Raw genomic sequence first — 27,160 nt, 5'->3', positions numbered from 1 at the left:
CTTTCTCGCCTGCACTCACTCGACGGCGAGAAGGTCTTTATCTCTTTCTCGCCTCAGGACGCGCGAGGGCGTCGAGGTCTTTTAAACGTTGCTGGTGCCTCCGATCGCCAAAAGACGATGAGGACTTTTAACTTTAACTGATGCCGCCAATCGCCGAAAAGCGATGGGGTCTTTTAACTTTAACTGATGCCGCCAATCGCCGAAAAGCGATGGGGACTTAAAACTTTTTAGAAAGCATGCAACATAACTTTAAACTCGCCTTAAATCACATACGAGTGACAAGGTCTTTTTTCAAAACTTTCGTAACAACAACAAGCATGCAATCTAAAACACTTTAAACTTTGAAAAACTCTTCTTTATTGGGTGGCCTCATTAAAAACCCTCCTTAGGGAAAAAAGAGTGCCCCCTTCAAACTGTTTTAATAGGAAGCTTGCAAACTCTTCGTGTTTGTTTTTACTTAAAAAGCTTTTAACTGTAATATAACTTGAGGTGTGTGGCGTTCCAAGTGCGAGGAATCGCCCCTCCTTCCAATGTTTCTAAGCGGTAGGCGCCGTTCCCGAGCGCCTCGGTTATCCTGAACGGTCCCGTCCACTTAGGCGACAACTTGTTCTCCATCTCGTACTGGTGGGCCTTCCTCATTACCAGGTAGCCTTCTTTAAACTGCCTTGGCATCACCTTTGAGTTATACCTTCGTTCAATCCTTCTTTTCACTGCCTCAGCTTTTACTCTCGCCTCCTCCCTGACCTCATCCAGCAAATCCAGATTCAGCCTTCTTTCCTCATTCGAGTCTTCCGCCACAAAGTTATGGAATCTCGGCGAGCTCTCCTGGATTTCTACTGGAATCATTGCGTCGCATCCATAGACCAAGCTAAACGGGGTCTCATGGGTTCCTGACTGCTCGGTGGTGTGGTACGTCCAAACTATACGGGGTACCTCCTCAACCCACGATCCCTTGGCTTTCTCTAGTCTTCTCTTCAGGCCTCTTAGCAATACCCGATTGGCTGACTCTACTTGGCCATTTGTCTGAGGGTGCTCGACGGATGCAAATACTTGTTGAATTCCCACCCCTTCGCAGAGCTTCTTCAACAGGTGACTTGCAAACTGAGTCCCGTTGTCCGACACCAGGCGCTTAGGCACACCAAACCGGCACACGATGTTCTTCCATACAAAGCTTTCGATCTTGTGTGCGGTGATCTGGGCCACTGGTTCTGCTTCGATCCACTTGGTGAAATATTCAATTGCCACCACCAAGTACTTCATCTGCCTGATCGCTAGTGGGAAAGGTCCCATAATGTCGATTCCCCATGTATGAAACGGCCAAGGGCTGTAAATCGACTTCAACTCTTCGGGAGGCGCTTTATGCCAATCGGCGTGCTGCTGACATTGCTTGCAACACTGTGCATACCTCTTGCAGTCCTCCCTCATTGTTGGCCAGTAGTAACCTGCACGGAGGGTTCTTGCGGCCAGAGCTCGACCCCCAACGTGACTTCCGCATATCCCTTCATGGAGCTCGGCCATGATTCTTGTACATTTTTCTCCATGCACACATTCCAGGAGTGGGTGTGTGAACCCAAACCTATACAACTCGCCATCAATTATTGTGAACTTGCTAGAATTCTTCTTTATCTTCCTAGCCTCCGTCGGATCCAGCGGGAGAAGGCCATCTGCCAGGCATCGCTGGTACTGCGTTATCCACGTGTCTGGCTCATGCGTAGCACAGACCTGCGTCATGTTCACCCTCTCTCCCCGACATGCTCTTATTCTCGGCGATCTCAAGGTCTCCTGAGTCAAAGACCTGTGACTCCTCGCCGCTTTCTCCGTCGACTTGCTTATCTGAAGAACCAGGTGATCTGCCACAAATGCTCTAGGCGACTTCAGAGTTTCTTGGATCACCGTCCTCTGCCTACCCCCCTTGCCGGAACTGGCGAGCTTAGCTAGCAAGTCAGCTCGGGCATTCTTCTCTCTAGGCACATGCACCACTTCAAAGGAGACAAAGGAACTCTTCAACTCCTGCACATACTCTAGGTAAGCCGCCATTTGTGGATCCTTGGCCTGGAACTCGCCTGTTACTTGTCCCGTGACCAACAGCGAATCACTCTTAGCCATCAGCACCCTAGCTCCCATTTCCTTGGCCAGCAAGATTCCGGCGATCAGCGCCTCATATTCTGCTTGATTGTTGCTGGCTTTGAAGGCAAATCTCAGGGACTGCTCAATCAGCACACCGTTGGGCCCTTCCAGGATGACTCCAGCACCGCTACCCTGCTGGTTCGACGATCCGTCCACCGAGAGCACCCAACGGAAATCATCCCCCTCAACTCGCGCTACTTCTGACGAGAGCTCGACCACAAAATCAGCGAAAATCTGCCCCTTGATCGGACCTCGGGGCTCATACTTGATATCGAACTCCGACAGCTCCATCGCCCACTTCACCATCCTCCCAACTACATCAGGCTTCTTCAGAACCTTCTGGATGGGCAAGTCGGTCATCACCAGTATTGTAAAACTGTGAAAATAGTGGCGCAACCTCCTCGCCGAAAATACCACAGCCAGCGCGGCCTTCTCCAAGGCCTGATACCTCATCTCCGGGCCCTGCAGCACTTTGCTGACGAAATAAATAGGCTTCTAAGCCTGGTCCTGGTCTTGGGCGAGCACCGCACTCACCGCCCTCTCGGTCACAGCAAAATACAACCTGAGAGGGGTTCCCACCAACGGTTTGCACAAAACAGGCGGGCTCGCCAGATACTCTTTAAGCTTGACGAAGGCCTCTTCACACTCCTTCGTCCAGGCAAACTTGTTGTTCCGCCTTAAACACTGAAAGTACGGGTGGCCCTTCTCTCCGCTAGTTGATACGAAACGAGACAGGGCGGCCATCCGACCTGTAAGTTGCTGCACCTCCTTCACGGTAGCCGGGCTCCTCGTCGCCAAGATGGCAGCACACTTATCAGGATTAGCCTCTATTCCTCTTTCAGTCAAGAGGAAACCCAAGAACTTCCCGCCTCCATGCCAAAAATGCACTTCTCGGGGTTCAGTTTTAACCTGAACTTGGCGATTGTAGTAAACAACTCCTCCAAATCCGCAACGTGCTTGCTCTTCTCCAGCGAGGTCACGACCATATCATCCACGTACGCTTGCACATTCCTCCCCAGCATCGGTGCAATGACCCTATCCATCAGCCTCTGGTACGTGGCCCCCGCGTTCTTCAGCCCAAAGGGCATCACCTTGTAGTAGTAGCACGATCTCTCGGTTATGAAGGCAGTCTTCTCTTCATCCATGGCATGCATCTTTATCTGATTGTACCCCGAGAAGGCGTCTAGGAAGTTCAGCAACTTGCACCCTGCAGCACTGTCGACCAGGGCGTCTATGCTCGGCAAAGGATACGAATCCTTTGGGCAAGCCTTGTTCAGATCAGTGAAGTCGACGCACATGCGCCACTTCCCATTGCTTTTCTTCACCAGCACGACATTGGCCAGCCACTCAGGGTACTGGACTTCCCTGATATGGCCTGCAGCGAGGAGCTTCTGTGTTTCATCCCTGATCGCATGCCTTCTCTCCTCGTTGAACTTCCTTCTTCTCTGTCGCACTGGTCTGACCTGGTTGTCCATTGCTAGATGGTGGCACAAGAAGTCGGGGTCGATTCCCGGCATGTCTGAAGCAGACCATGCGAAAGCATCCAGATGCCGCTCTATCACCTTGGCAATCTGGTCTTGGAGCTCAGCCTCCAAGGACCTTCCCAACTTGAATACCTTTCCTTCGATCTCCCTTTCGAGCCACTCCTCGATGGGGTTGGGTCTAGCTTCCCTAGCGATCACCGCCTTGGCGATTCCCAGCTCCCTCGCTTCCTCTGGGCGGTTCCTCGCCTCTTCTTCCCGATCGGCGTTCTCTCCCTCAGCCTCAGCATCCATCATGGCGACGTCGCCTCCGGCGGCCACCTCCATCGCTGCACCAACAACTCGCCACTCTGTTGGCTTGGGCTTCACACCGGGAGGCGGCGTCGTTGTGATGTAACTCACTGACCTCTTATTCTTGAGGCTATTCTCATAGCACTTCTTCGCCTCCTTCTGGTAAGATTTGATGGTGATCACCACCCCTTCCATCGATGGCAACTTCACCTTCATGCGCCTGGTTGAAGGCACGGCTCCTATTCTGTTGAGCGTTGATCTTCCCAACAGAATGTTGTATGCTGAGGGAGCATTCACGACGAGGTACTTGATTTTCTCCGTCCTCGAGCCCGCCTCATCCGTGAATGTAGTTCTTAACTCTATATACCCCCTAACCTCCACCTGATCGCCAGCGAAGCCATACAAGCACCCTCCACAGGGCCTCAGCTGGTCAAGGGGCAACTGCAACTGTGTGAAAGTCGGCCAGAACATCACATCTGCCGAGCTTCCTTGGTCCACCAGAACCCTGTGGACCTTCCTTCCCGCCGTAACAAGCGAGATGACTATTGGATCGTTGTCATGAGGCACAACGTCCCTAAGATCTTCCCTTGTGAACGTGATGTCCACATCTGGCGAGTGGTCCTCGAACATGTCCACCGTCATCACAGTCCTCGCATACTTCTTCCTCTGCGACGCGGTGCAGCCAACACCCGAGAAACCTCCCGCGATGGTGTGGATCTCTCCGTGGGTGGGCATTTCGTGCTGCTGAGCCTCACCACCCGCCGGCTGGGAGCTCGACGCGCCCCCCGTCCTTCTATCCAGCAGATAATCATTTAGGAACCCGCTCTTGACTAGGTCATCAAGCTGGTATCCTAATGCCAAGCATGAGTCCACGGTGTGGCCAAAGCCCTGGTGGAATTCGCACCAGGCGTCTGGCTTTGGTCCCAACACCTTGTCGCCCACCTTCTCGGGCGCCTTGAGCCTGGCTGCTATGTTGGGGATGGCGATCAGGTCCGCCAGCCCCATGACAAATTTATGCTTTGGCGGGCGATTGTACTTCCTGGGGCGCCCTGGGCCCCTCCCCTTGTTTTTCCTTGGATCATAAGGATGGCGGGTCCTTTGATCCCTCTTGGCCGCCGCTGTCTCCAGCACCCTCTGTGGCTGGATCCTGGTCTGGGCACGTGGCCTAGCAGGGGCCATGCTCCCTCTCTTCTCGGCGACCTCACTTTCATCGGCGATGTGGGCCACCGCAAGTCGCCTAACCTTAGTAAACGTGGCGGGGTGAGCCCTGATTAGCGCTTCGCAGAAAGGTCCCGGCAGCATGCCCTTTTTGAAGGCGTAGACCAACATCTCTTCGTCCTTGGCCGGCGAGCGGACCATCTGCGCCCCAAAACGATTTAAGTAGTCCCTGAGGGACTCTCCCTGGTACTGCCTTATGTCGAACAGATCATAAGACACCCTAGGCGGCGCCTTGTTCACTATGTACTGCTCGACGAAAAGCTTCGAAAACTGCTGGAAATTGGTTATGTGGCCGGTAGGCAGGCTCACGAACCATTCCAGCGCTGTTCCCTGGAGCGTGCTCACAAACATCTTGGAATACACAGCATCCGATCCTCCTGACAGCATCATCTGCGTGTGGAACGTGGTGAGGTGTGCCTCAGGATCCTCCACGCCGGTGAAAGTAGCCTTCACAGGTACCACACTTGCAGGGATAGGCGTGTCTGTGATCGCCTGAGCGAAAGGCATGGGGAAAACGCGAGGTGGCGACGACGGTGCGACCTCTTCAGCGACTGGGCGCCCTCTCTGCTCCTGAAGAGCTTGGCGCAATTCCTCAGTTACTTTGCTGAGCTCTTCATTCCTGGCCTGAGAGGCGACTAGGTCCTCATGCATCCTTGCCTGCTCTATGCGCGAGGCTTCCACATTCGCCTGCAGCGCACGCATGATCTCCACCATCTGCGCCATCGTCATGGCACCTTCAGCAGCAACTGGCACGACTGGACTTGAACGGTTGCTTCTCATCTTTCTCATGAAAACTTAACAGATCACAACGAGCGACAAACAAAACCTCCTTCAGCAACGATCGATCCAGCAACCAATCGGTCAGAACTTCGCAAACTCCAAGAACTTCAAGAACACAACCTCAACAGCAAAATCTTCGCAGAAACTTGCGACTTCACCACAGACCACCGCTTCTCCACCAAAACCTCTGATTCACCGGTCGAAAATCCGAACGAACGTCGAAGCTTCGATTTCACTGATTAAAACTCGCGTAAACAGCAAAAAACCTCACCTCACCGAACAAAACCTCGAACGAACGGTGAAAAGCACGAATCTACTGAACAAAGCTTGAATGAACGGCGGAAAATGGTTGCACCAGCACACAACCACACAGAAACTGCAGAAACTCCAAGAACTCACGCTGTGGATGGGAACAGGTTTTACACGGCCCCACGGTGGGCGCCTGATGATCCTGCCTGTTGACCAGGACGCAAGAGCTTTGCCTCGTCAAATCTGGATCGACTCTGCGCCGTGTTAGCTTCGGTCCTTCGCCTTGATTCACCTCAAGAACCTGCAAAACACAGAACGGCGCCGCTGCGGCCGATCACGCTCCGACGCCCAAGTCAGCGACTGAACCACCAAAATACTAAGAGAAAACTAAGAACAGGAACCGTGCAAAATTCTCTCTCAGCGTACTCAAGTTCTCGCAAGCGTAAAAGAAGTAATCTAAAACGCGCGCGTACCTCAGAAGTTCGTTAGAATCTCTTATATACCTGTGCACTTTCTCTCTCCTAACAGTTACACATCTGGACACGTGGCTCGCATCCAGTTGTACACATGTCACCATCTGGAGCATCCTTGACTTGGGGCGCCACTTCTTACTCTTCAGGCTTTTCGGCTAAGTTACTTATGCATGAAACAACTCAGCGCATAGCTGCCTTGGAGCGTGATCTCTTCTGCGTGGCGAGTACAGGTGCCTTCATACACACCTTCCCTGTGGTCTCGTCGGCCGCCTTCATGATCTACTTCACTTGCTTCATCGTGCATGTTCAGGTAAGCTGTTCCCCGACCTCAACCTCTGGCTAGCTAGGGAATGACTATCTGACGACTTCATCCTCTGGCTCGAAAGCCTGGAACAAACCTCCCTGATCCTTCGGCGATGTCCCGCTTTCGACGATCTCTAACCACTTGGTCGTCTGGGTTCGCATCCGGCGACTTCATCTCAAACCCGGTGACCGCCGGTTTAGGTATGCTAGAGATTGGAGCACGCCAACTTAATAACTGGCGACTACACGAGCCCCCCGACTTCCTTCCCTTCTGCCAGCCACGAGCCCTGCTTACACGCCTACATGATAGCTTGCTGCCACGTCATCACTTCCGACTACCCGGGCGGTACAATAACCAATATGATCTTAATCAGAATAAACTCGATGTGAAGTGGAGCCCCCTTCATCTCATTGTGACTTTCACGCATCTAGGAAGTTTTCAGTTATGACGAAATTCTGAACACCATTCGACCGAGGAAACCCTTGCCTAAAAAACGACAATCCCTCTCGATGCCCAAAAATTACTCCACTTCGGCTAAGGAAGTTTTTCCAACGTGGCAATCCCTCTCGGATATGAGTGATAAACAACGTTGTTAGATCAAATAAGGAAGCTTTGTCTCAAATGACAATTCCTCTCAACAACTTACCAAAAATCTTTTTAACATCTCATAAATGACTAGATCATCAAACAAGAAAAACATGGGGTAAAGCACGCAATTGAAATTCAACTTATTAAAGTGAGCAAAGTAAAAGGTTCGGTCGAAATTCATACTTATGAAAAAACGCAAAGCAAAAACCTACTGTCAGAAATCCAATTGAAGTGCAAAGTAAGGCATTCGACTAGAATGGTCGACCGCCTGATTGGAACCCCAAACATCCCCTTAACCTTATTTGGATTGGTAATGGTTCTTTTTTATGTATAGAAGAAGAAAAAGGGAAAAACTCAAAGGAATATATGACTAACCTTTATAAGAAAGCGAAAAACAACTAGCCACAGTTCGACACTCGGAATATCACTTAGTGTTCAGAGTCAGATTTGTTGAATTAATGGGGGCCTAAGTTCAAAAGGGGGTGAATTGAACTTTGTTAGATTTTTGCAATAAATGGTTTATAACAAAACAAATGAAATTTTAACTGATTGTTTTTCAAAACAACAGATTAATTTTTAGAAAAATACACTGTTTAATAAAAAAAATTGTTTTTATTAAAAAAAATTGATTAAATTTCTTAACACATAAATCTTTAAGCCCATTCTAGTAAATAAGAATTACAGTTTGAACAGATTTAAATTTCTTTAAGAAATAAATTTCTAAATTAATTTTAACATATTATATTTGAAAATAACAAATTGTTTTTCTGGTTAACAGTAACAAAAAAGATTCAAACAATGTTTTAAAGAAACCTTTGATTCAAATTAACTTGTATAACCAGTAATGAATATGAATGAATACAAAAAAAATTAATTCATGGTGTACCACACAATATTGCTTAGCACAACAATTTTGGTTATTTTAGCAAAAAAAATGGATCTGCAGAGAACAAAAACAACTGATTGATTTTTAGAAACAATTGATTGATTAAACCACTACAGAAAATTATGCAGAAAAATTAAGATTCAGTCATAAAGAATACATAAAAGACGCCATGATTTTATACTAGTTCACTCATTATAGAGTTACATCCATTCCCACCCACCAAGGTGGAATTCACTAAGTCAACACAAATCATTTACAAGAAGATCAAAAACATTTATTGAACACTACAAGAGTCAAACCACTCACTGCAACACAAATTCTTCAACAGTTAAAAGTCTTATAATATATATTCTATATGAATGTCCATTCAAAGCATAAGAAAACAGAATTCCTTCATCAAATTTTGCATTAAATTTTCCAAGATTATCCTTACCATTATTTAGAACAAAGCATTTACAACTAAACACTCTAAGATGGCTTATGTTAGGTTTCTACCCTTATACAACTCATTGAGTGTTCTCTTTAAAATTGGCCTAATTAAAGTTCTATTTAAAACATATGCAGTAGCGTATACAAGATCAACCCGAAAATACTTAGGAAGATCATATTCATTTAACATAGTCATAGAAAGCTCGTTTAGCAATCTATTCTTCCTATCAACTACACCAATTTCTTATGGGGTTCTAAGAGCATAAAAACAATGTGTAATTCCATATTTTTTTCACAAAGCCTATTAAAACTTTCATTTTCAAACTCTCCCTCATGACCTAATAGATTTAATTCTGCAATTGTTTTCATTTTGTATCACCTTAGCCAATTTCTTAAACATATCAAATGCATCATTCTTAAAAGCAATGAATAAAGTCTAGGTATATCTTGAGAAATTATCAACAATAACCAATGCATACAAATTTACAGCTAGACTAGCAGTTTTAGATGGTCCAAACAAGTCCATATACAAAATGTCTAAAGGCTTTTTAAAGGAAATTACATCTTTGAGTTTAAAGGAAGATCTAGTCTGTTTTCCTTTTTTAAATCCATCACAAATTATTCTTAAATTTTATCTTAGGCAAACCAGAAACTAAATCTTTTGAATTTAGCCTATTCAAATGATCAGTGTGAATATGTGCAAGTCTCCTATGCCACAACCAAGATTCAAAATGAGACACGTATTCTCAAAGATATTATGATGAATATTAAGGAGATAGATGTTATTAAACCCTTTACCTGTAAAGACCACCTTACCAGTGTCTTCATTTCTCATTTGACCATTTTTCAAATTCAAAGTTAACCTTGTATCCCTTGTCACAAAGTTGACTAATGCTGAGAAGATTGTGTTTCAACCCTTCAACATAAAGAACATATTTTATGACTATTGATGATTTAGTTCCAGTATCTCCTCTTCCAAGAATGCTCCCACGCTTTTTGTTAACATAGGTAACATATCCTTCTGATTTTAGCTTAAACATAGCAAACTGAGATAGATTTCATGTCATGTGCTTAGAACACCCATCATCAAGATACCATTGGTTTAATCCTTTTCCTTCTTTTGTTTTATATAAAACAGATGTAAACCAACAAAAATGGTACCCTTAGTTTTGGGTACAAATGAGCTACTACCTTTCCTTAGGTAGCCATTTGGCTAAACCCTTTGAAACAAGATAATTTTTTAGCCTGGAACACCTAGAAGTATGACAAACCTTCATGTAGTAAAAACAAGATATTGAATGCATATGTTTAAAGTCGAAACATATATTTACAAAAAGGGAGCAAGTTAAGAAAACGGCAGATTTCATAAATAAGCAGATATATTTACAGGGTACTGAAATTGTTCGTTAAACAGTTAAGTTACAACAAGAAAGGAGCTACTCATGGGCATCAACCAGCTGTCCAGCGACGATCCTCTTTGTCAGGCCAGTTTGAGATAGGTCCACCCAGGATGCACACAAGCAACCTGGGCCATGACATCCTCAAACCCAACACCACAAGCTCCAGCAGCGTCGTTGGTGAGCTCCTCCTTGATTTCGCTAAAGAGTTCGTCCTTGCGGACTAGCTCTCCTTCCAGCTGGCCAAGACGCACCTCCTGCTGGGTCGCCCTTTCCTCAAACCTGGCCATCTTGGCCCGCGTCTCCTCAGCCTTTTCCTTCAGCTCAATAGCCTCATTTCGGAGGGGCAGAATCTTCGAATGAGCACTCAAGGCCTCCTGAGACTTCTTGAATAGGAGCCTCTTGGTCTCCTTGTTAGTTTGACGAAAATCTGCCAACTCCAAATGTAAGGCGGTTTCGCGCTGAGTGAGTTGTTTAATTTGGAGCGCGTCTTGACTTGCCGCCTCCCTCAGCTTCAACATCTCAGCCCTCAATTCTTGTACTTGAGTTGAGGCGCTGCTGGATGCGATGAGGAAGGCCCCAAGACCTCTGGCCGCATGCCCTCCCAGGGGATCTTCGCCCTGGCCATCCACTTCCCCACCTTGGAAAGTTTGGAGAACCTCCTGGAGGAAGGCGGGCAGCTCGGCAGCGGGAGGCACGCCAAAATCGCCCCCAGGGGCACTCTCCCCCTCGCCTTCGTGTACCACCAAGTCACGAGGGGAGAGGCACTTGGGGGGTTCTCTCTGAAGGAAGAGGCGCGACCATCTGAGGCAGATTGGGTTGGGGCAGCGGCATCGACACCCCTTTTCTTCTTGAAGACGAGGCTAGAGCAGGTGCCCTCGTCCTCAAAGGTAGTGGCCTCAACCACCCCCATGAGGGGCATCAGAGGGGCCAGCACCCGCTTTGAGCTTAGAGGCTGCCTCAGCTAGCATCCTCTTATCTTCGTGTTTAGCACCATGCCTACACAAGAAAACAACAATGCATAATAACATAAATCAACACAGTATGCAAGTAAACAATAAAGGGAAAAGTCAAACAAAGTACCAATATAAGCCTTGATCAGTTCAGCAGTGTTAAACACCACTCCCAAGCTTGAAAGGAACTGGCAGACCTCACGATCGGGCGGGGCCAAGTCCTCTAGACTCCTGGGCTTCTTGAGTCCCGCTTTCTCCACCCAGTAGAGTGGAAACCCATCCAGCAAGGTTGGATCATGCTTGCTGCTGCATATCTTAAAGAACTTCCCTTTGAAGCCCTTGTAAGACTGCTGGAAGAGGGTTAGAAGGACTCTCCCTGCCACTCCATTGAAGCTCATCCACAACTTCTTGCCAGGGCTCTTCACCTCGAAGAAATTGAGGAACACATCCACAAAGGAGTATGGCCAAAGTGGTTGCAGAAAATGGCGAAGCCCCGCACGAAGGCCCAGCTGTTGGGGTGCAGTTGGGCAAGAGCCACGTTAACCTCAGTCAGCAAGGCGCGCTCGAACCCCGTAATAGGAAGACGAAGTTTGAGCCGCTTAAAGGCAGTGGCGTACATAAAGAAGAAGGGTTCTTCGAGGCTTGCGGTCATCAACACACACGGGCTCACCCTCCTTGCAAGGAAAAACCTTCACGTACAAGTCATGTTCCCTCCCGAAGACGAGGAATTTCTCGTCAAACTCGCTTTTCTTGTACTCGTCGATGTTCTTGAAGGTGTTTATTTGAGAAGTTAAGGCCGGAAGGCCATCAGGAGGCCAGCGATAGAGTTCTTTGTAGTCAATGAAAGGTGGAGGGTTTGGTGTAGTTTTGGTTCTAGCCATCTTAAGAGAGGAAGCTAGAGAAGAAAAGAGGAAAAAGGAAAAGAGAAAAACGAAGGTTTAGAGGGGAAAGATGGTATGACTCTAAAACCCAGAAAAACAGAGAGTGTGAGAAAGCAAAGAGCAAAACCATAAAGTGCGAAAAACATAAACAGTCCCAGAACAGTTATGGCATGTTATGCGCATCGAAATCATAAAGCAAGGGCAATCAAGGAGTAAAGATCATACCTTTGAATAAGTTAGGGTTCGAAGGTAGAGGTTTTCGAAGAAGAAGACTAAGCGTTCGAGAGCAGAAATGTTCGAGAAATGTTTAAGTGAAGTAATGAAACAATGAAGGAGTGTAGGGGTTTGAAAGGTTTAACGTATACGAAGAAGCGCAAGCGACAACGAGTGTTAGCCGTTGATCTTGCCACGTGTACGCTGTGTAAAAAAGAATGGTGAGATGTCACTTTGGTGCATTGTTCACGTCCTATCACCCAGTGCAATGTAGGTCGCCGTGGGCGATCACTTAGTCTCTTCACTGAAACAAGGTACAGCTCAAGACGTGGATGTCACTTTGGAGCACTGTTCACGTCCTATCACCCAGTGCCACGTAACGTAGTCTCTTCACTGAAACAAGGTACAGCTCGAGACTAGGATGTCACTTCAGAGCACTGTTCACGTCCTATCACCCAGTGCCATGTAGGTCGTTGTGGGCGATCACTTAGTCTCTTCACTAAAACAAGTTACAGCTCGAAACTGGGGGGCTTGTGTACAGACCAGACCTCGAACATCGGCCTAAGAGAAAGACATCGGACATCAGTCATCGGTGCACTGATAGTAATGGTGGGCCACGTAAGTTGGGACCCACAGATTGCATGAGTTAACATAGGTTAACACCCAGATACCAGAAAAAAGACCTAAGTATTCATAGGATCATGCAGGGGGTGTGTATGGTACATTCGGGTACGACACAAGCAAGTGTTCCTTGGAGGCGCTAAGGCCCGTTACGGTTAGGGTTTCCAGGGAAAGACTGCATGCATGGCATGTGAATACTTAGGGCACCTACAAGAATAGATGATGTCATAGCGCGGGTAAGTGAGTAGGTAACTTGGCAGCTACGATGTTAAGTTTATGCACTCCAGAAAAGGGAAGTCATATGTGCCAGATTACGCTAAGATTATGTAATAGCGGCGTAGGGACATTCTCCCAGGAACCCTAAGCCCACTAAGAGACGTGGGAACATCACAGAAGTAACCCTATATACAACCTATAAATAAGGTGGTAAAAACCCTAGCAAGGTTCGCCGTTTCTAAGACTGAAACTGCTTTACCCACATTACTATTTCTTTAGCCTTTACTGACATGGGCGTCGGAGTGCAAATGGCCGTAAAGGTGCCTTTGTCTTTGCAGGTGAGAAGTCCTTCAACCCTAGAGAGTTCGATTCTCAGGAGAAGACAGGCGGGGCCTGAAGCTGTCGTTCGAGTCAACCGGCAACCAAGTCAACCAACGAGAATATAATCCATTTTAAAAGACCTTTAGGAACAACAAACCTTCTTGCTTTGCAGAACCTAACACTATATCCCTTGTTCATGCAACAAAAACAAGTTTTAACTGGTTTAACAGCTTTAGCAACTGGTTGTTTGTTTCAAAAAAAGTTGTAAAAGTTTTTTTTATGAGCACTTGTAAAAGTTTTGTTCTTGTTGTTTGGGTTGAAGCCCATACCAGCTTTGCCAAATACACAACTTTGAGATGCAAGAACAGTTTCAAAATTGGATTGCCCTTTTGAAAACTTGTTCACTATTTTTAAAAAGGTAATGAACCTTCTTTTGGAGGGAATCATAGTTTTCAAAAAAAAGCTTGAATCAACAAACTTACAAGAAGAGTTTTTGTAGATGATTTCAAGATTTTCAAAATCAGGTTTTGAATGACTCAGCTCTTCTTTTAAGGTATTGGCTTGATTTTCCAACTGGTTGTTTAGCCCTTTTAACCGGTTGTTTAATAAGACCAACATGTTAGATTCTTCATGAGTCTCTTTGAAGGCATCAAGTAATTGACTATAGTTCACAAAGATTGGAGTTAGATTGAAAAGATGTGCTAAATCAATCAATTGATTTATTTATTCAACTGGTTATTAACAGATTTACAATTTTGTGAAAAGTATAAACCTGTTGTTTTTACGAATCAACTGATTGTTTTATGCAAAACACACATAACAGAATATAAATCAATTTTATCAGAGTAGGGAAGAGAGAATCACACTGAGAAATTTATATTGGTTCACTCTTAACCAAGAGAACGCACCACTGAAAATTCACTAAGTAGTCAAAAACATATTACAACACAGCCAAGAGTATTGATATTGAACCCTTCAAGAACATACAACACTCTCAACAAAAACACAGTTTCCAGAAATACTATCTGAAATTGTTTACAGCACAATACAGATTAAAAGAAAGAATTAGAATACACCTGGGCTTTACACAAGTGAATAACGGGAGATGAAATAACCCATAATTCTATTTCACATAAAAGCATTGATCCAAGACTTCGAGAATGATTGAAAGCTCTTTGATCTTCTCTCTTGAAAAACATTTTCAATAAACTCTCTTCTTCATTTTCTGTTTAAAATCTACACATAAAAAACCAATTCAGTTATCAAGATAACTGTATGATTTTTTTTGCAGAAAATACAAAAGAAAACAAATCATTTTTAAATCCTTTTAAAAACCTTAAGTGTTATTCAATCAGTTGTCACGATAAATCAACATGTTGAAAAACTTGTTGTAGTCACCAGACTTGAACAAAAGCTTTGCCAACTGATTTAAAAAACGAAACAACTAACTACAATTAACACAAACTTGAAAAACAAAACTTTCAAAAGAGATTTCAAATCATATGACTTGGTTCATAAATAAGTGCAAATTAACAACTCATAATCTACTTAACTACATACACACAGTAACAGATTCTTCAAGATGGATTTAGAAATCATCAAAGCGACCTTGTTCAACACAGTTGACTCAGTCTGCTTGCTAAGTAAAAGGAGTGGGATTTAACTTAAATGAATGTGATTTAACTTAGCCCACCACAAGATGGAAGAGGCCCCAGCACCCAAAAGAGCATCTAGGGCCAACCTTGCATGAAAGGCAACCAAGAGAGCGTCTATGACCAACCTTGCATAGAGGGCACCCACAAGAAGCGTCTAGGCCACACAAGAAGCGTTTAGGCCACACAAGAAACGTCTAAGAGACACAAGGAGCATCTAGGCAACACAAGAAGCGTCTAAGAGAGATGACATCCAAGAAGGTTGACGTCCAAGAAGGCCCAACAAAGTGTAGCTTAGTCTTAATTGTGGTGTGAATAGCATAGCCTTGGGAACCTTTGTTAATTTCTGCAAATTAGGATTAAGGAGGAGTTAATCTAGATTAGCTAAGGTTTCTAGAAGCTCTCCACTAATCTAGGACGTCCATGTGCAAGTTAGGAGGCCATGTGCACCCATGTGCCATGTGCTCTATGTGCCTCCATGTGCTACTCTTTTGCATTTCATTTGGTTTGCATTTGCTCATCATTTCAGGTCCTCCTTAGCCTATAAAAGGAGGAGCCAACCTCATGTATTTCAAGATTAATTTGAGTATTGTTATGCTGCCAAACTTGAGCCATACTTTACTCCCTTGCCTAAGATTTAGGTCTTAATCTTCAATCCTTCACCTACCAAAGGGGGCTGGCCGAACCTCCCTCAATTTCCCTACTCTCATGCACCTCCAAGGCAGCCACACCTCCTAGGAGGGCCTTGATCCATCAACAAACCACTAAGCTTCCGCAAACCCAAAAACCACAAAAGAGAAGAGCTCAATGCCATCATTTGGTATCATGAGCTATGGTTCTTCAAAGATGAGTATCTCTTTGCATTTTTTCTTTTTGAGTTCTTCTCTCTCCAAGTTGTTCATCTTTATTCCAAGTTGTCTTGTTGTTTTTGTGTTTTAATATGATTTGAATGCTTGTTTATTCATTTCAATCGATGGGTTTTGTTCAAAATTGTGCTTGAACATCTATTTTCATTTTTGTGTAGGATTCTTGATATCTTTGTGTTGCTGCTTTTTTTTATTTTTAGGTATTTGAGTCTTGCTTGAAATTTCATTTGGGTCATATGATGTTCTTGAGTCTTTTCATTTTATGAATTCATAAGTTTTGTCTAGTCATGTGTTTCCATATTTGTCAACAAATCCTAGTAGTACTCTTCTTGATTTATTTGTTTCTTATTTTTGGTTTGAATGTTTGATCTGAAATCTGCTTTGTTTTGATCCTTTGGTGCATTTTTATTTTTAGTTTGAGTTCTTATGTATGTGCTAGATCCACACAAATTCCATCACATTATTTCCATTGTGTGTTTGTTGGTATATCATTCTGTTTTTTATTCCAGATTTTCAGAATCCTCTATTTTCCACCTTTCTGTTTTGGCTGATTTTTCTTATGAAAATTAAATACAACTGATCCTGCCGGCAACTTGAACGTGGGTGAATCGCTTCGTAACACTTTCTGCCCTGTCTTCGCGACTGCGTCTCCTGAAGAATCACCTTCTGAACTCTCTCTCTCAGATGTCTTCAAAATGTGACCTGCAAAATACACAGACGGCGCCTCTAGCGGCCGTTTGCACTCCGACGATCAAGTTAGTTCAACAGAACCACCAGAAACTGGAAACTTAGTAAAAATGTGTGTGTGAGAAAAACATGCACTCTGTTTTTTCTCTATCTCCCCTCACTCTCACTCTGATTCTGCCTTTTATCTCTCTTTCCCTGCTTCTGGGCATAACAGAATTCTGTTATGCTTTTCTGGCATGTGTCAGAACCCTGTCGTGCTTTTCAGAGAAAGCGTACCTTCAGAATCAGCAATGGGGAGCGTGAGAGTCTGCGCATGTCTGCGCTTGGCTGCGCCTGTCTGTACCTTTAGCGGTACGGAGTGCTCTTTTGTCTGGACCGCACCCCTCTCAGATGGTGACACGTGGAGGCCTGCAACTCACATCTAACCACACACGTGTCACTTACTGGAAGGGCTCTAGCGCCTCTCTTTGTCCGCCTAAGCTACGCCCTTGCGGAGTAACTTAGGATGCTTCTCTTATCTGGGTAAATTGCACACTCTTAGGAGTGGTCGTCGGGTGTGGCTGGTCTAGGCGCACTCACCGAACGTTACTCTCTGTGTAGGCGACTTACCCTTCTGGATGACACGCACGTAATGGGTTGAGGGAATCACCAATCACTGACTGGCTTACTAGTTCCCTCAGGCCACTCTCGTGCATGATTCCTTGAGGTGTGCTCATGCGAGGTCCATGCGTAACGCTCTCGCTGGGAACCTTAGTCCCAGTTTAACTGCGTGTAACACGAGACCCCGATGACAATACACCCGATGACTGATCAGTGTTTATTCGCTACTCGCGCTCTGCCTCCAGGCGCGAGTCTGGGAACTGGTCTGCTGGTGGTCACTTGGCTACTGACCACCGATCACCATTCTGGGTGATATATCCCCCGACCTCTCTGCCGCCTGATCTGTCGGTGGTAACTTGGTTACTGACCACCGATCACCTCTCTTGGCGATCGTCCCTCTACCTCTCTGCCACCTGGTCCACGTGTCACCCTGCGAGCGGTCCACGTGGTTCTCTGATGCTGACGTCATCGACTACCGATGACCGATCGGATCAACAACATAAGAAAATTCTGAGCCTCTGGATTTCACTAGATTGAGGTGTTAGCAAAAGAACAAAAAAAAGAATCAGTTGAAAAAAAGAAATAGAAAAAAAAAGATAAATCTTACAAAAAAAGTGTGCAATCCTGACGCTACATCTGGCGGTTCTGAGCACTGATTTTAAAAAAGTTATTAAAATTATTTGGTGCTTACGTTTGGAGTGAAACCAATGCCAAAAATTTGTTAAGATCTTGATTTGTTTGAGTATCAATTTTCAGAAGCAAATATTAAAGATCTAGCTCAGCATAAATCTGTGAAAGTCACGCTTTCTGAACCACAACATTTTGTTTCAGTGGTGTTGTTTTTGGTTTTTAAATCAAATCTAGTGCTATTCCATAGGTTCCTTTTTGTGTGCCATCCATTTCTTTGAGTGCCTTTTTATTTGCTTGTCTAATTTAATTTGAACTCTTTCTAAGTTGTGTCACATTTAATTCCATTTGTGTGGTACTGTTTTTCAAATTAATTTGTTTCTTGCTTTATTTCTTTGACCTCTAAGCTTGGTGGTGGATTAATTATCAATTGGTACTTGTTGAGTGGGAATTGACTTGAGGGGAGTCTAGTTTTGCTTAATAGGTGCTGGATTGAAGAATTTAATTACCTAATCCCAAGAGGATCAAAGGCAAGGGGTAGCAACAAACACATACTAAATACACCACACACCTTGGAAGGCCAACAAAGGAGGAACAACAAAGGGAGTGCAATTAGAAAAAACAACAAAGGGAGTGTCATTTAATTTCTTTGCAATTTAACTCTTGTTAAGTACTTGTTAATCACGCAATTAGACGGTGAGTGTGTCTTCAAGGGCTCCAAGTGTCCAAGAAGCCTCACCTAGGGCCGACTAGCTTAAACTTTCTAGCTTAGCATTTGTTAATTGCTTTAATTACTTCATTTGCCTTTAGTTAGCTACGCTTAATTGCTTTTGTTTTTGTCTTGTTTAAAGCTTTGATAATTTTCTAGATAGCTTGCATTGTTTTGTGCATTAAAATTTTTTTATTTCTACATCCTCATTGTGTTTTAAGTGATTTACCTAAAGAAAGATTTGTGTGAAGATATTGAGGGATAGTTTTTGGCTAAGGCAAAGACTTGGTATTTAAGTAGTCCATTGTGACTCACCTCTCTTACCTGGAAAACTACTTTCATTAACTTTCCTCATCTTTCTTAAAGTAAAACATTTCTATACACAAAGCTTTAGTCATGTCTTCCCACTCCTCTAAATCTATTGGAAGTGATATGAAGTCCTTAAAATCTCTTTTAAAACAAATTTCCAAGGACGTTCAATTAATTTCAAATAGACAATTGGATAATGAGACCAAAATTAACGAATTGACTAAAGCAAAGGAAGAGAAATCTCAAAAACAAAAATACATTCTCATGCATCTATCTCTAAAAATCATGAGTCTTTTGGGGAGGGAAGCCTTAGAATAAATGATTATTATCAAGCACCCCCAAGAAGACATAGAAGAGATAGAAGAGAACAAGAAAGCCCAAGAGAGGTTAGGGTAGACCTACCCCATTTCCATGGAAAAGAAAATGTAGAAGCTTGCTTAGATTGGGAAATGAGGGTAGAAAAATTGTTTGCTTCCCATAAAGTAAAGAAGGAAAGAAAGATACAAAAGAAAAGAGAGGAAGACGAAAGGGAAGCTAAAGAAAAAGAAAAAGAAAAACCAAGTGAGGGGTGGTGTGAATCTAAAAAGAATGAGGAATATCTTATCACACCCCTTAAAAGCATATTAAAAATAGAAAATCAAGAGAAAACCCTTGAAAAACAAAAGGCGTGGGAAAAGAGTGTTCATTCCCACAAGGTCCTTCAACAAGAAAGAAAATTTAAAAATACCTTTGAAAACATGCTTCTTGTTGAACAACCTAGCCTTACCTTTTGTGAAGGAACACTTGCAAGCATAGTCACAAAAGAAGAATCCTTGAAAGAGGCTTGCATAGATAAAGACGAAGTAGATTATTTCTCATATGTGCTAAGATATCACCAAGTGAAGGTCAAGTTATCTATAGGCATCTACAAAGACAAATTTTTATGTGAGCTAGTGCCTAAAGAAACTTGTCATGTCTTATTGAGACAACCATTGCAAAATGTACAAATTCTCATAAACAATGGTTGTAACAACAAAACTACCTTTACACATAAGAGAAAAATTCTTCATGAAGAAGAACTCATGGGCCAAACTAGAGTTGATAAAACTCTAGAGCTTTTAAAAGGAAAACTTTTGTCACCCATGAGAAAGGAGGTTCAAAGACATTACCCTAGATACATTTCTTGTTTTAAAACTACACCTAAGGCAATGTCTCATGAACTCTATACTCCTTCACCTTTTGCAAATGATCCTTGGGAAGACACAAGCCTAAATTTCATGTTAGAGCTTCTTAGGACAACAAAAGGTTTTGATTCCATTTTCATGGATATGGATAGACTCTTCCTTAGGGAAGTGACAAGTCTTCATGATTTATCTTCAAACATAGTGTTGGATAGAGCTCCAAAATTTGAAAGCCATCATTTGAGGATTCTCTTGGAAAAACTTGAAACTAAATTGTTCTCTTCAAATTCTTATCATCCTCAAAAGAATGGTCAAAATAAAATTGAAAACATAGCTCTTTCTACTATGCTTCGAGAAATCATGAGAGACAACCACAATTCTTGGGATGAGTATCCTTTTCCTATTGAACATGCATACAATGGAGTAGTCCACAAGATTACTCATATTTCTACATTTGAAATTGTATGTGAACATAGTCCTCTTTCCCTTTTAAAGTTGTTACCACCTCCTAAAGGAATTATGCCTAAAGGAAAAGTAACTACTATTGGAAATTTTATAAAACATAGGAGGATTAGAGGACACATACAACCATCAAAAGGGAAATATTGTGAAAAGTTGTCAAAAACAAAAGAAAAACAAAAATGGCAACTTCATACAATTAAGTTTTCTCCAATTGTTCACACTAACTCCTTTGCTTTGTTTCAAGATTCCCATAGATGGACATTTGATCCGGGAGGACAAACCTTGACGAAGCAAGAGGCTGCTATTCGAGATCAAGTCTGTAGATTTGAGGATAGATCTTCTCAAGAAAGAGGAGATGATGGACACCATCCAGCCACATCCATCCCCCTAGTTGAAGAAAAAGCATTGGATTTGAGGACAAATCCTTTTCAAGAGGGAGGGGATGATGGAAGAAGCCCCAGCACCCAAAAGAGCGTCTAGGGCCAACCTTGCATGAAAGGCAACCAAGAGAGCGTCTAGGACCAACCTTGCATAGAGGGCACCCACAAGAAGCGTCTAGGCCACACAAGAAACGTCTAAGAGACACAAGGAGCATCTAGGCCACACAAGAAGCGTCTAAGAGAGATGACATCCAAGAAGGTTGACGTCCAAGAAGGCCCAACAAAGTGTAGCTTAGTCTTAATTGTGGTGTGAATAGCATAGCCTTGGGAACCTTTGTTAATTTCTGCAAATTAGGATTAAGGAGAAGTTAACCTAGATTAGCTAAGGTTTCTAGAAGCTCTCCACTAATCTAGGACGTCCATGTGCAAGTTAGGAGGCCATGTGCACCCATGTGCCATGTGCTCCATGTGCCTCCATGTGCTACTCTTTTGCATTTCATTTGGTTTGCATTTGCTCATCATTTAGGTCATCATTTCAAGTCCTCCTTAGCCTATAAAAGGAGGAGCCAACCTCATGTATTTCAAGATTAATTTGAGTATTGTTATGCTGCCAAACTTGAGCCATACTTTACTCCCTTGCCTAAGATTTAGGTCTTAATCTTCAATCCTTCACCTACCAAAGGGGGTTGGCCGAACCTCCCTCAATTTCCCTACTCTCATGCACCTCCAAGGCAGCCACACCTCCTAGGAGGGCCTTGATCCATCAACAAACCACTAAGCTTCCGCAAACCACGTAAAAACCACAAAAGAGAAGAGCTCAATGCCATCACCACCAGTAACCCAAATGGTGTATGATACATACATGTACGTAGCTGATATAAGAAATCTTTATGACAATTGGGACAATGATAGTATGTATGAAGGATAATCCTCTAATGCAAAGGCCCAAATGATTTATGATATGCTAACATTTGCAAATGAACCCATTTATGATGGAGCAGCTGAGTTTATATTATCAATATCCATTAGGCTTTTGGTTGCTAGAACCAATTAACATTCTACTGAAAAATATCTAGATTATTTTACACAAATGTTAGTTGATGTAGGTCCAAATGATAATTGCATACAAAAAACTACTGCAAAGCCAAAAAAATTGTGTTAACTCTTGGCTCGAAAGCTTAAAATACTTATTGTTGAGTTGCTTGAATGTTGTGTTACAAGGATGACATCCAATTAACTAAATGAAATTTTTTTGGTCTTCCAAGATATTTTCCTCTGAAGTGTCAGAAGTGAAGATACAAAAATGTTCCAATCAAAAAAATGTTGTATTTGCCAATCATACCAAAATTACAAAGGTTATATGTGTCAATGAAATCTGCAAGGCAAATGAGATGATACTTTGAAAATAAAAAAAAAAAGATGATGGTTTATTGTGATATCCATGTGATGGGAAAGCTTGGACACATTTTGATAAATAAAAAAAAATAGATGTCTACTTGTATCCTCTTATTAATGACCTTCAACAATTATGAAATGATTTCGACAAAAAAAAACATTGTGATGTGATCTTGCTTGATGAGGACAATCAATAATTTTCCAACATTTGATCGGTGATGCCAAATATTTTCTGCCAGCTAGCGTCAGCCTAACCCACTCTAAATCTCATATTTTTGTTAATTTTTGTTATAACGTTGACTATATCAATGTAAACCTTTTAATTAAAATAATTTATTTACTTAAAATTTTGCTATTTTGTGATGCTAAAGTTTTTTATTTTTTAATATTTCATTTATTTAGTCTCGACCTAGCCGATTATAGATAAATTATGAAATATTGGTTGTCAAATTTACTCAAGGCATAAAATCAATTCTAATCACACTTCAAAGTCATTTTTTTTATTTGTTTATTTTTACTAACGTTAAAATCATTCGTAATATTCTTTTCTGTTATTTTTTAGAATAAAATACTTTTGATTTATTATTGATATATAATTTAACTACTTCCAAAAAAAAATGCTAACGTCTTTGTAAGTGATAAAATAATAATTAAATCGTTACTAAACCCGGTTATTAATATAAGTATTTAATATTGTTATTGTTGGTAATATATATGTTAAATTTTCTATTAACAATACGATGGATAAATCGAATATTTTTAAAAAAAATTGAAAAACATACTTTTAAATTTTGAAGATGTCAAATTTACACTTCCACTGAAAACTGTAGTGATAAAAAGTAAATCTAATCTAAAACTCATTAAAAAGAGAGTTTAAAACATCATTTTATTTTCATTATACAAAGTATTCCTGCAAAAAAAAAGTCGAGAAGTAGGGAATGTAGAAAAAAAAGGAGAATTAATTGAATACTTTTTCTTTCATCTTCGCATTTGTCTAAACATTCGAAAATAGTAAAAACCTAAAACAGTAGACTATCCCCCTTCAACTTAAACCTAAAACAACCCTATAGATATACCTTATTTAAATAAAAGCATTGTATTGTATATATCACTTAAACTAACCACGTGTTGATAAGTAACAAACGATTGGTTAATTTTGTATTCTTAGTTCAAGCTAGTTATTTTAATCCCAAATCATGTGAAAGTAAACAAGAGATGAACAAATAATGTCTTTTCAAATATCCTAATACACATTGAAATTTTCTCCCAATGTCCTCCTATTCGAGGTTAACCTAATGGGTAGGGTAGCAACCAATAAATAGAAACTAAAATAGTTGAGCACAGCTTGCATTGCATATTTGCATATTTACATCTTGGTTGCAGCTACTCATAACTTCGAGAACAGTACTCAGCACCTCTCTTTCTATTATCTATTAAAGGAAAAAACTGATAATACTTTTTATCAATGGTGTTGAAGGTGGCACTATAGTACCAACCTTGGATAATGTACTATTTTATGGAATATCAATTAGGATTTCGTCAAAACAATAACCATTTTTATGCTGTCTTCTGCTATCTGTGATCCCATTTCTGTTCTATCACATTGATACAGTGCTTCGTTAACACATTCAAAACAATAAAAGAGCCTTATGATGTTGAGTAAGACAAGACTCTACTTTAAAGTAGAGAAAGAAGAGGCAGGGGTAATACCAGGTTTCTTCAATCCAATCTGTGTCACGAATTTTTTGATGAATTTTAGTTTTTGTGGTTCTCTTTCTGCATATATATATATATATATATATATATATATATATATATATATAAGTTATTTAGTGGTCTCAAACACCACTTAAAAAGTTTGTGTTTATTTTTCTTTTTAGTCCTAACTATTTAAGGCTCTATAATTTTATTTTGAGATTTTATGGTTTTCATTATTCAGACTCTATTCAAAATATCTGGAGTTAATTGTACCTATAATTTTGAGTGACTTTTTCTTTTAAGAGTGAAAATTCAATTTATTTGGCTTATCTTGATTTATAGTTTTTGTTAGAAGTAGAGTTTTTCAATATACTTTGCTTTAGCATTTTGATAGATAAACTTGTTTAGATTGATTTCATTGTTTAACTAACTTATATAAATAGGTATATTAGTAAAGAATTTGTTTGTTAATTTGAGCTAAACAAGAAGTTTATATAATTTTGACACGTGATTGAAAGACTCGTACTCTTCAGTATTCTTTATCTTATTGCATTAGAAGAATTATTGTATCCATTTATTTTTTTTTGCATTGCTTTATAACTGTAGATTTTGTTTGGAAGGGAAAAAGCTTGATTGTGGAGTATTTTATGAACACATTTTATGCACACTTTTAGATTTTTTAGCATAGTTATTTGGATTGCTTATATTTTTTTTAGTGTATAAATGTTCATTTGTAATTTATTTTTAATAAATGAGCCATAAGAAAGGAACTAATAAAAAAGTTATTTTGATTGTGCATATTTTTCACTAATATTGATTAATCTTCTTTGTAAATGTGGATGAAGACTCAAATCTGAAGAAAAAATAAAGTTTTTAGTTTACAGACATTCGCTCGACACATCACTAAAAAAGTTGAAAATAATTATTTTATCTGAAATTATGCTTAACACATTAGCATCGGCCTAATAAAGTTAATCCAAAGAACAAGAATCAATGAAATGACCAATTTGCTTAGTGAATCTCATTGCGTTGAGTGAATCCATGTAGAACTAAAAAAGTAAGCAAATCAAGAACAATTTTAACTATGTGGGGGGTTCTCCATGGGCCTTCTGTGAGTCTTGTACAACTTCTGTAATATTATTCCTCTGTATTATCTTTCGTTTTTCAAAGCCTCATCCTTTACATGTAAAAGGATTACAAAGCTTCAGTGCAAATTTTTGTGGGTTGAAATTTTGAGGAAAAGAAAATTGTTTGGATTATATGCAAACCTAAAGTGGATGAGAGTTAGGCATCATGCAATTAGATTCTTTCAACAAAACTTTCTCAGCAAATGGAAATGGAGAGTTGGATTTCTTGAGAACGGTTTATGAAAAGATATTCTTGTTTCTAAATATCACTCAAGGAAGAATCTATCTGAATCTAGAATCTTAAGACATGCATCTAGATAGATGGTAGTGTGATTTAAACAAAGTGTGTGAGAATGGATAGTTGACTTTGTTAGATGAAACTTTTTCAATTATATATTGAATTAAATTTTGAACTATGTTGTTCTTTTATACTGGATTAGTTCTCACTAGTTAATTAGAATTTGAATGTTTAGAAATTCATACGGACACTAAGTTGTGGTTACAAACATGTAGTCTTGAATTTAATGATATATAATCAACTAAGGAGAGAATTAGACAATTAACCATTTTTTTATTATATTTTTATCCTAAATATCAAAATAATCAAAACCTTTTAAACTCTCAAACCTAATTCTGAAATTGAAATTGATAATGAGATTAAATGTCATGATCTTATGAATGTGATATAGGTTAATCTCTAATACTACATTGATTATGAAATAATATTTTAAAGACTTATACGACTATATATTCATCCAAGGTCCGATAGGCGTTGAAGTTTGTCAATAGTGTTAGGGTAAGCTTTATGTTCTATTTTAAGGCATTTGAGAAAATAGTGGAGGTGGCCAAACTAGTTTATGAATTAGTTTTTATATGTTCTACAATCTAACGAGACTTTCAGATTAAGCAATATGAAATAATAATTTGATATTTAATGTACATATTGTACGGTATGAAAGACCAAATGCAACATTCTAGATCATACAATTTATAACTAAAAAAAATAAGTTTTTGGATTGTCCAATTAAAAGAATTAAGTTTTGGATTGTTAGCACCCTACAACACTCATCCTAAAATGGTATCTCTAATTAAATATAAAAAAATGTAATTTTTTTAAAATGATTATTTTTCTTTTAGAAAAAACAAAAATACATGTAAACAACAAAGAGAATATTTTTTAAATATTTTATTTGAAGCCGACCAGGATTAAGTTATTCCTAATAAAAAATTATAATTTGAATAGTTGCTTTGTAAAAAACCTATTTGTTTGCATGTTAATATTTTTAACTTTGAAATTTTAATATTGTACACTTTTAAGTTCACGCAGATTAAAGTATATGATAGTTCGAACGAGTATATTTAATACTCTAACAAATCGTAGAATAAAGAAAGATAGTGTAAATAATTTATCGATACGTAGCATGAATTTTAATTACAAGAAAACATTTTTAATTTTTACCAGAATGAGATACTGAGTACAAGATGATATATACCATCATACAAATTTGTTTTTATTATATGTTAAATGAAGTGTATGGTCATAAACACCTAAAATATACTTAAGTGTATAAGCGGTAATAAAGAAATGATTATTTTTATTTTTATCATTTTATTTTATTTTATTTTAAAATAAAATATTAAACATATAAGATGACGTGGACAATGATATTTCTTTAAACGTATTAGTGTAGCATAAAATAATTTATCATTTATAAAAAAACGCATTCCAAATAAAAAAAAACCTAGGTGATTACGTGTGTAGCCATACAAATAACTAAATGACTTTCTAATATAAAAAAAAAAAAAAAAAAAAAAAAAAAAAAAAAAACACTATAAACTATACGATTATAACAAATAAATCAATGCAAAATAAAAAGAGCTAAATAAAATTATTTTTAAACACAACCTAAACTATGATATGACTGGTGGCGTGAATAATAAAATGTAAAGGGCCTAAAAGAGAATGGGCTCAAATAAAAACATTCTTTGGCACAAAACACTAAGGGAAATTTCTTTATGGACGTACAATTTTATCCTTTTCTTCATCTTTTCTATTAAGC

Source organism: Phaseolus vulgaris, chromosome 11 (assembly GCF_051622355.1).
Source record: "Phaseolus vulgaris cultivar YP4 chromosome 11, ASM5162235v1, whole genome shotgun sequence".
Taxonomy (NCBI): domain Eukaryota; kingdom Viridiplantae; phylum Streptophyta; class Magnoliopsida; order Fabales; family Fabaceae; genus Phaseolus; species Phaseolus vulgaris.
This window is presented reverse-complemented; position numbering follows the sequence as displayed.